Genomic DNA, 10,136 nt, shown 5'->3' with positions numbered 1-10,136 from the left:
CCTGATTTCCTTGGGCCCAGGAAATCCAGAGAATTGGGCACCCCCTTAACTAACGTTTCTCTAACCTTCTAGAGCCCAGAAAGTTCAGAGAATTGTGCTTTGGAGGGTATGCCCAGGTCCACGGCCTCAAACACAGCCTCTAGACCGACAACCTGAGTCTCTAACTCTCCAGAGCCCAGAAAGTTCAGAGACTTTGCCTGATACTGGGACCTGAAGACAGGTCCGAAAATCCACTTCTTGGAGAGCCAGTAGGGGATAGAAGGGGAGGCTTACATACCTTCCAGTGTTAGCAGAAGAATTTGGGATTAGCAGCTTATCCGGATCAGGGAACTATAATGAAGAGGTTAAGGGGTGGTAGGGAACCCAAAATACCGACAGTCCGGGTCGTGCTCGAATGATTTCGACTCAACCTTCTTAGAACCAAAGAAAACAAAGTTTATTAAGGATTCGCCTAATTGGGTTGCCTCTTCAGGACCCTAAGTATTTGTAACACCTGTATTCACAAGCGGGCCAGACACAATCCCAGCTAGACAGAGTCTGAGCTGGATTGCATCTGAGCACCTTCATGGAGGCAAGGTGGGACTTAAATACAGAAAAGAATATAGGAGGGATCTGGGGGGAGGGGGGTGGTGGTGGTGGTGGTCTGGTAGTCCAGGGTAATGGGAGGGGGGGGGTTTAGGAAGGGTCTTGAGGAGAAGTCCAAGGAGGGTCAAAGGCTGGAAACAGCTGGAGGCTATCAAGAGATATCAGACAGTGGAGGGTTAGGATGGGAAGCAGGTGGGGCAATCCAGAGATCTTGATAGGGGTTTTGATGGGATCAAGGGTGGGGAGTGCAACAGAGACCTGAAATGATAATGAAAAGCCCATGGGCTTCCTGAGACTGCCGGAACAAATGGGAAAATTAGATTTGAGTAAGAAAGGCCAGATTAAGTAGGAAGATTCAAGGGGAGCTCAAGGAAGTTCCCAGAGTCTGAACCTCATCATTCTCATTGGAAATTTAACTAGCTTATCTCCATTGTACTAAGTTCTTGCTGATGGTTTTAAGTAGATACTGCTTGGGGCAGCTAGGTGGTACAGAGGATAGAGCATTTTAGACTCTTAGATCTTAGAGGCCCCTAGGTTGGGCTGGGGCCACTACTGTCCTTCATCTTAAGAAACAGTTGCCATCTCTCCTCTGAGTAACTCCAGTTCAAATGAAATCTTAAGAAGTCCTTCTGTAATGATTGGACTTCCGAAGGAAAGGGAGATGAGGCCAGGAGGCTTTCCCCTGAGCTACCTGGAATCATAAAATTCCTGGTCTCCCTTCTTATAACAAATTAGCTTACAAATATAAATTCGATACGTAAACCTTTCAAAAATCATACAAAAGATTTTATAAAGTATTTCTCAGTCTCTCTTGTCAATAGTGATTTTAGAGCATTTTTTATACGAGTATACATAGTTTTAATTTCTTCCTCTGAAAACTGCCTGTTCATATGCTTTGATAACTTATCAATTGTGGAATTAATTATATTCTTGTAAATTTGACTCAGCTCTCTATATATTTTAGAAATGAGACCTTCACCACAGATGCTAGTTCCAACAATTCTTTCCCAGTTTTCTGGTTCCCTCCTTATCTTGGTTGTATTGGGTTTGCACTTCATAATGTTCTCTATCTCTTGTGTAGTTATCAGTTTCTCCATTCTCCACAAATCTGACAAATACACTATTTCCTGCTCCCCCAAATTTGTTTATAGCATCAGCTTTTATACCTGGATTATGTATACATTTGGACTTTATTCTTCTGCAAGGTGTCATGCATTGGTAATGATAATGTTTAATATAAAATTTTGGAATAATCTCTTTGTTCTCTCTGAAGCAAACTCAGAGAGTGCCTCTTCCTATGTCAGCAAAAGCCAACCAAGGCTGACTCTGCATTCCTTGGAGACCTTTAACCTATGACATATCTTGAATAATGGGTCTTTCCTTTGTATCTTATTATCTATAGACACATACTATGTTGTGGCATGTTAGTGGTAAAGAGAATATAGACATCTTGGGTCATAATTTCTATTGAACATTGTTTGCCCCTTCCTGTGTCAGTTATCTGTTTAGGGCAGGAAGCCTGCCACTCACTAGTGGTGGGATTTCCTTCCTTCCTTGTCACCGAGACATATGTTTACCCAGCTTGGAATCCCAACATTTGATTGACATTGCTTTGTTAATTGTCTTGTCTTACTGAATTTATGATTTGCTTAGTTAAGAGAGTTTCCTCCTCATGGCAAAATGTATATAAGCCAGAAGATTTCTGCACTGGGTAGCCAGAACATTTCTGGCTCCATAATGCATTAAGTAACTGTTTTCTTTATGGGGAATTGATCAATTAATTAATTAAATCATAAAATGTATGCATTTAGCCATGTTGCCTTTTCTTCAACAAGTTTTCAGGTCAACAGTCTATATGCCCAGTTTCCGCCACACTGTTATTCAATTTTTCCAGAAGTTTTAGTCAGTGAGTTTTTATTCCAGAAGCTGGGGTCCTTGAGTTTATCAAACAGTAGATTGCTATATTCATTGACTATTGCCTCTTGAGTACCTAACTTATTCCACTGGTACACCCCTCTGTTTCTTAGCCAGTACCAAGTAGTTTTGGTGATTACTGTTTTATAATACAATTTTACATCTGGTAGGGCTAAGCCAAATTCACTAGCATTACTTTTCATTGATTCCTCTGATATTCTGGACCTTTTGTTCTTCCAGATGAATTATGATATTATTTTTTCTAACAGTAGCAAAAAATTATCTGGTACTTTAATTTGTATGGCACTGATTAAGTTAATTATTTTAGGTAGTATTGTCATTTTTATTATATTAGCTTGACCTACCCATGAGCAACTGATATTTTTCCACATATTTGCATCTGACTTTGTGTGAAAAGTGTTTTGTAATTGTGTTCATATAGTCCCTGGGTTTGTTTTGGCAGGTAGACTCCCAGATATTTGTATCAGTAAGCACCCCAACATACACAGGGGTCCTACTACAAGTTCTTAGATCTTTATTCATGAAAGTAAAGCAACTTTCAAGGGATTAATAATCACTTTAATCCAGCACAGGTGTCAAGAGAAAATCAAAGTCAAACTTTCAGAGAAATCTAAAAAGAAATCAATAGACAGTGCTTCCAAACTGTTTGACCACTAACACACATACATCTTTACCAGAAAGGGAAGCACCAACATCTGAGTTTTCAAAAAGCCAGGGGGTTGTGGGGTGTGGGGGTGGGGCTAATGGCATTTTCTGGCAGCTTCCCAGAGTCTCAACTGGCACACAGATCTTCTAAAAACCAAGCTCCCAAAGTAAAGCCTCACCCTCAGAGTATTTATACAATTTTCAGAGCCAGAGGGCGTAGCTCTCTGACCCAGAGCCTCAATAGAAAAAACAAAAAGTATTTGGGACTTTCTTACAAAACAGCTCCCATAATCAAGCGTCCCACAATGGGTAGGCCTATCAATGGGTGGGAAAGATCCTACCCAATCACATTATTCAACCAGAGGCACTTTCACTGAAACAAAAACAGCAACAGATCCTAATTTGATTGCCATTACACAATACCCTCAAGTATACTTGGCCTTACAAATCTCAATAGCCATGTATCCTGAAGAGGCACTATACTTCGCAATTCTTAATTCAAGTGAATTTAAGCAGGGTACATGGGCAATTTATAACTCAATAGGCATTAACACTTCTTTAGTAAATACAACATAACTCACATTTTCAGAATATATAACATAGCAATTTATTACCAGGTGGCCATATGGCTTTGAGCAAACACAAAGGTATAGGCATAACATAACATTATTCTTTGAGGAGAGAGTATCCAGCTCCTCCTTTTCCAATCCCACACAGAAATGTTCAAGCAAAGTCCCCTTGGGAGTATGGGTATGTCCTCCCCACCCTGGACTCTCGGGTGCGTACTCCAATGAGAATGCTCCAGCCCCCACTTCCAAGTCCTTATGGGTGGCTGGGCAACAAAGCTATCAGGGTGGAGTCCTTGGGTGTACGTGGCACTTTTCCCCACCTACCGTAGGCAAATCCACCCCTGGATCCCAAACTGTCTCAGGAGAATGCTCCAAAAATCGCACTCGGTGCCTTGCTGAGCAGTCCCAATCTTGCACCAGGAATGAACTCCTAGCTCCTGGGTTCCTCCTCCTCCAGCAAGAGTCAGCTTCTCCCAGCTCCCTCCTGGGTCTGTGTAAAAGTAGCTCTGCTGCCCTACCTTTCCTTTCACCTCACCGAAGTCTGCTGGGTCGTTCGACGGAAGTGCTCAGGTCTTGTTCCATGGCTATCACCAACGTCAACATACTGGCTGTTCTTAGCTTCTGTTTGGTAGTTCAGCATGCAGCCCTCCAGTGGGATTCCAGGGCTCCACTCCAAATTCTCACAGATCTGATCTAGTTTATGAATACAATATACTTTCAAGACATTCCTCCTCCAGCACAGTCCAGAGCCAGACTAATCCACCTGAGCCTTGGCTCTGCTCTCCCCGCTCCTCCCAGGGCATAACAGAATCATAGTCACCAAAATGGAGACACAAGAAATAGTCATTCCAGTCTCCATACTTTGCTTTTAATTTTTGCATATTCTATCAGACTATGCCATATATTGTATCAGTAAGTACCCCAAAATACACAGGAGGGCCTACTACAACAGGTTCTTAGATCTGCATTTATAAAAGGAAAGCAACTTTCAAGGGGTTAACGATCACTTTAATCAAGCACAGGTATCAGAGAAAGTCAAAGTCAAAATTTCAGAAAAATAAATAAAATCAAAAGACATTGCTGCCAAACTGCCTGACCACTACTAACATACATACATACATACATACATACATACATACATACATACATACATACATACATCATTACCAGAGAAGGAAGTACCAACATCAGGGTATTCAAAAAGCTAGGGGGGAGGAGGTGGATGGGGGGAGAGTTCTTTATCGACTTTCCAGTGTCTCAACTGCAACACAGACCTTATTCCAAAACTAATCCCCCAAAGCAAAACCTCACACAGAGTATTTATAAACTTCTTAGAGCCAGAGAGCATAACTCTCTGACCCAGTGCCTCAATAGGGAAAAAAAGAGGTACTTGGGACCCTTCTACAAAACAACTACCCTAATCTAGCTTCCCATAATGGGCAGTCCCATCAGTGGGTGGAAAAGATCCTCCCCAATAATATTAATCAATCAGAGGCACTTTTAGTAAAACAAAAACAGCAAAAGATCCAAATTTGATTAGCATTACGATATTTTATAGTGTCTATCGTTGCTTTAAATGAGATTTCTCTTTCTGTCTCTTGGTGTTGGGCAGTACAGATGATGTCTGTGAGTTTTTTATGCCAAAGTTGTTAATTATTTCAAGTAGTTTGTACTTGAATCTCTGGGACTCTCTAAGTCTATCATCTTATCATCTGTGAAGAGTGATACCTGAGTTTTGTCTTTACCTATTCTAATTCTTTCAATATATTTTTTTCTGTTATTGCTAAAACTAGCACTTTTAATACAATATGGAATAACAGTGGTGAGAATGGACATCTTTGTTTCACCTCTTATCTCATTGGAAATTTAACTAGCTTATCTCTATTGTACAAAGTTCTTGCTGATGGTTTTAAGTAGATACTGCTTGGGGCAGCTAGGTGGTACAGTGGATAGAGCACCATTGCAGGAGTCAGGAGGACCTGAGTTCGTATCTTACCTCAGACACTTGACACTCACTAGCTATGTGACCTTGGGCAAGTCACTTAACCCCAACTGCCTCATACTGGGTCATTTCCAGTCATCGTGGTGAGTATCCGGTCACTGGATTCAGGTGGCTCTGGAGGAGAAGTGAGGCTGGTGACCTGCACAGCCCTCCCTCACTCAAAACAAAAGTGCAAGTCAAGTCATTATTTCACTGATGGCATGGTCTTCTTCAGCAACGAAGGACGAACACACAAGTAGATACTGCTTATTATTTCATGGAAGGATCCATTTATTCCGTGCTCTCCAGTGTTTTCAGTAAGAATGGGTGTTGTAGTTTCTCAAAAGCTTTTGCTGCATTTGTTGAGATAGTCAGAGTTTCTTTTAGTTTTGCTGTTGATTTGATCAATAATGCTGATAGTTTTCCTCATAATGAACCAGCCCTGCATTCCTTGTATATATTCTACCTGATCATAATGCGTTATTCTCATGATAAGTTGCTATATTCTTTATGCTAACATCTTCTTTAAAATTTTTAAAATTATGTTCATTGGAGAAATCTGTCTACAACTTTCTCTGTTTTGACTCTTCCTGGTTTAGTTATCAGAACAATATTTGTGTCATAAAAAGAATTTGGAGGGACTCCTTCACCAATTTTCCTAAATAGTCTAAATAGTATTAGAATTAACTGTTCTTTAAATGTTTGATAGAATTCACTTGTAAATCCATCTGTCCCTGGAGATTTTTTCCTAGGGAGTTTATTCGTTGCTTGTTAAATTTCTTTTTCTGAGATGGGGCTATTTAAGTATTCAACTTCCTCTTCTGCTAATCTGGGTAATTTATATATTTTTTAAAAAACTATTCATTCATCTTCCTTAAATTGTCAAATTTATGGGTATACAGTTGGACAAAATATTTTCTAATTTTTTTTTAAATTTCTGCCTCGTTTGAGATGAGTTCACCCTTTTTGTTTTTGATATAGATAATTTGGTTTTCTTCTCTCTTTTTAAAATCTAATTGACCAAAGTTTTATCCATTTTACTTTTTTTTTTTATAAAAACCAACTCCGTTTTATTTATTAGTTCAATATTTTTTTAATTTCAATTTGATTAATCTCTTTTTTGGTTTTTAATATTTTTAATTTGGCTTTTACTTGGGGATTTTCAATTTGTTCTTTTTCTCTCTTTTTCAGCTGCATGCCCAATTCATTGGTCTCTTCTTTCTCTATTTAATTCATGGAGGCATTCCATGATATATAATGTACCCTAAGAAATGATTTTCAGAATCCCATCAGTTTGGTTAGGTTGTCTAATTATTGTCATTTTCTTGACTGAAGTTGTTGATTGTTTCTATGATTTGTTACTTAACCCACTCATTCTTTAGGATTAGATTATTCAGTTTCCAATTAATATTTGGTTTATCTTCCATGGCCTTTTATTACATATAATTTTCTTGCATTAAAATCTGAAAAGGATGCATTGACTATCTCTGCCTTTCTGCACTGGATTGTGAGGGTTTTGTGCCCTAGTACATAGTCACATTTTGTATATGTGCCATATACCACCCAGAAAAAGTTATATTCCTTTGTATCCCCATTCACTTTTCTCCAGAGATCTATCATATCGATCTTATCAAGAGTTCTATTCACCTTCTTCACTTTTTTCTTCTTTATTTTGAAGTTAGGTTTATCAAGTTCAGAGAGGGGGAGGTTGAAGTCCAAACGCTAGTATTGTTTTGCTCTCTATTTCTTCCTGTACATCCCTTAACTTTTCCTCTAAGATGATGGATGCTATATCACTTGATGCACTTATTTGTAGTAAAGATATTGCTTCATTGTCTATGGAGCCTTTTTGCAGGATATAGTTGTCTTTCTTAACTGTTTTGTTAGATCCATTTCTGCTTTTGCTTTGTCTGAGATTAGAATTGATACCCCTGTTTTTTCTTTTATATATCAGCTGGACCATCATATATTCTGCTCCAACCTTTTCCCTTTACCCGCATGTATGCCCCTGTTTCAAATATATTTCTTGTAAACTACATATTGTTGGATTATAAGTTTTTTTTATAATTCAGTTTCAATTTCTTTTCTTTTATTGCATGATCCAGAAATTTAAAAATGCAATGAAAATCTAACTTGCATGATATTGTTGGTGACTGGGAAAAAATTCAAACTGTGAAAATTTATTATGCAAATGAACATATCAAATATTGGTACAATTATCAAAATGAAAGCAGTCAATATTTTAGTTCTAAAATTACACACTTGTTTGTACAAAGCACATAAAAAATTTCATCTTGCTAACCCAACTGTTGATTGTGAGGTCCTCAGAAAAGATTTATCATTCAGCTTGTAAGGATATTGAAGAGCTTCAAACAAACATCAAAAGAAATTTTGTGTCTTTATTGGAATGGTGTTATGTTTAGTACACCAGTTTTGATATTCAAATTTCTTTTTTATCAGAAATGACACTACATAACTGCAGTACTGGTCTAACAATCTTGTCTTTACTTTTAAAGCAAGAAACAGAATGAGAGTATTCAGAAAGCACTAGCAGGTATCAGTTAATCCAAGATACTAGCTTTAGTTCCAAAAAGCACTTGCAAAGACATCAGATTTTTTTTGGATGGTTGAAATTTTTGGTAACTAGAATAACATGAGTGTGTAAGCAAGTGTCATGAGACTTTTGCTTTAAATTTACCTTAGAGTTGGTCTCTGTTTTTCTCAAATACGACAGTTTTTGACAATTTTTCTCAAAGTTTAAAAAAGCATGAAATATAAACAAGCTCTTGCATTGTACACACTTGGAAGTATACAATTCAAGCATTATAGAGCTATCTACGTACCATTACATTCCATCAAATCTTGGATAATCCATTAATACACAAAATATCCAGTCACAGAAAGAACTAAAACCCACTTCTTTTTGTTACACACATATTCAAATATTGTCTAAAGTAAAACACTTTTAATCATTTTGACTTTCTTCTACATTCGTAGGCTGACACATTTATTAAAATATTCCTGCTGAATTATGTTTGGTCTTTTCCTTGTCAGATCAATTTGCTATCTTAGTATCAGCCATCCAGACAAAACAGGTAATCAGAAAGATTAGCTCTTCTCCAGTTCCCTGTTATAATTATGAAGTCAATTTTAAGACATGAGCCCAAACACTGAGTTGTGGTGGCAAATACTAGGTCCAATTTTTTCATAATCCTTTTTGGAGTGGCATACTTGGTAGAACTCAGGTGTGGAAGGCATCATTGATCCCCCAAACCACACTGCATATCGCTGCATGTGGTGTGTAATGACTTGCACATCAATACACTTGGGCTTCAGTCTACCACCACTTAATTCTTCGCTTAGTTTCATCCTTGCATCAACAGTTCTTTGCAAATCCCATTAGAGTCGACATCCAAAATCCCTGAACATGGTTGAACCCCCCAGAGAGAATAATATTCTTGTAGAGAGGACGTCTGACATTGATGGGACAATTCTGAATTACCTCATCTACTACTTCCGAGATAGGTTGTGTGAAGTCTGGATTAACAAACTCTGGGTGAAAGAAGATTTCTGCACCCAGGAACCACTCATAACCAACGTCAATGGAAAATTTTTTTTTTGAGATTGCATTGATTCCAGTATATTGTTTAATCTACTTTGACCCATCTGTATCATACTTGTTAAATTCTTTGACTAAATCTGGGCAGACATAACTATAACGTTCCTTCACTGCCTTAGCTGTTTCCAGGGATTGTTCAGGAGGAATTCCTACTTCTCATTCTCTCAATAACTACTGAATAAAATGTTATATCTCTCCCAGCAATTGGAATGTGCTTGATACAGCTGCCAATAACATACCCTTCAGCTACTGGAATGACATGAGTGACACCATCTCCACTGTCTATAACTGTACCAGTCAGTCTCCGCTCTCCTACTTGTCTTGATGTCCAAGATGTAGCTAAAGCAAGGACAGCCTGTACAGCTATGTATAGGCCTGGAACATTAAAGGATTCAAACATAATTTCAACTGCATATTCCCTGTTTTCTGGCGTATTTAGAGGAGGTTCAGTCTAAAGAAAATAATGATCTTCAAGTTCTACCCTTAGGTATTTAAAGATCACTTGCTCCATAAATCTCTCCATCAAGTCTCAGTCTTCAACTATACCATGGCGTACGGGCCACTTTGTTGCATAAGTTGGCTTTTCTATTGCTTCATCCTCAGGAAAGAAGTCTAAATCATCAACACCCTTCATCACCCTCCTTTGTGCTTGATCTCCTACTTTTGCAGATTCCTTGATAGCAATGCATGAGGGGATGATGAACTGTGGTTCTGTATTTCCAGCATATCCAAGTTTTGTACACCCAGTGCCACAGTTCACCACAAAGGCTGGCAGCCGTTCCACCATCTTCTGCCTCCTCTT

At 38.4% G+C, this 10,136-nt stretch overlaps 1 pseudogene; it reads right to left on the bottom strand.

The window, feature by feature from the left end:
* Positions 1 to 8,865: 8,865 nt before the first annotated feature.
* On the bottom strand, positions 8,866 to 10,136 carry LOC140516842 (actin-related protein 3 pseudogene; annotated as a pseudogene).

Source organism: Notamacropus eugenii, chromosome Y (assembly GCF_028372415.1).
Source record: "Notamacropus eugenii isolate mMacEug1 chromosome Y, mMacEug1.pri_v2, whole genome shotgun sequence".
Lineage (NCBI taxonomy): Eukaryota > Metazoa > Chordata > Mammalia > Diprotodontia > Macropodidae > Notamacropus > Notamacropus eugenii.
Note: the sequence above shows the minus strand (reverse complement) of the source record. Positions and strands in the feature narration are given on the sequence as shown.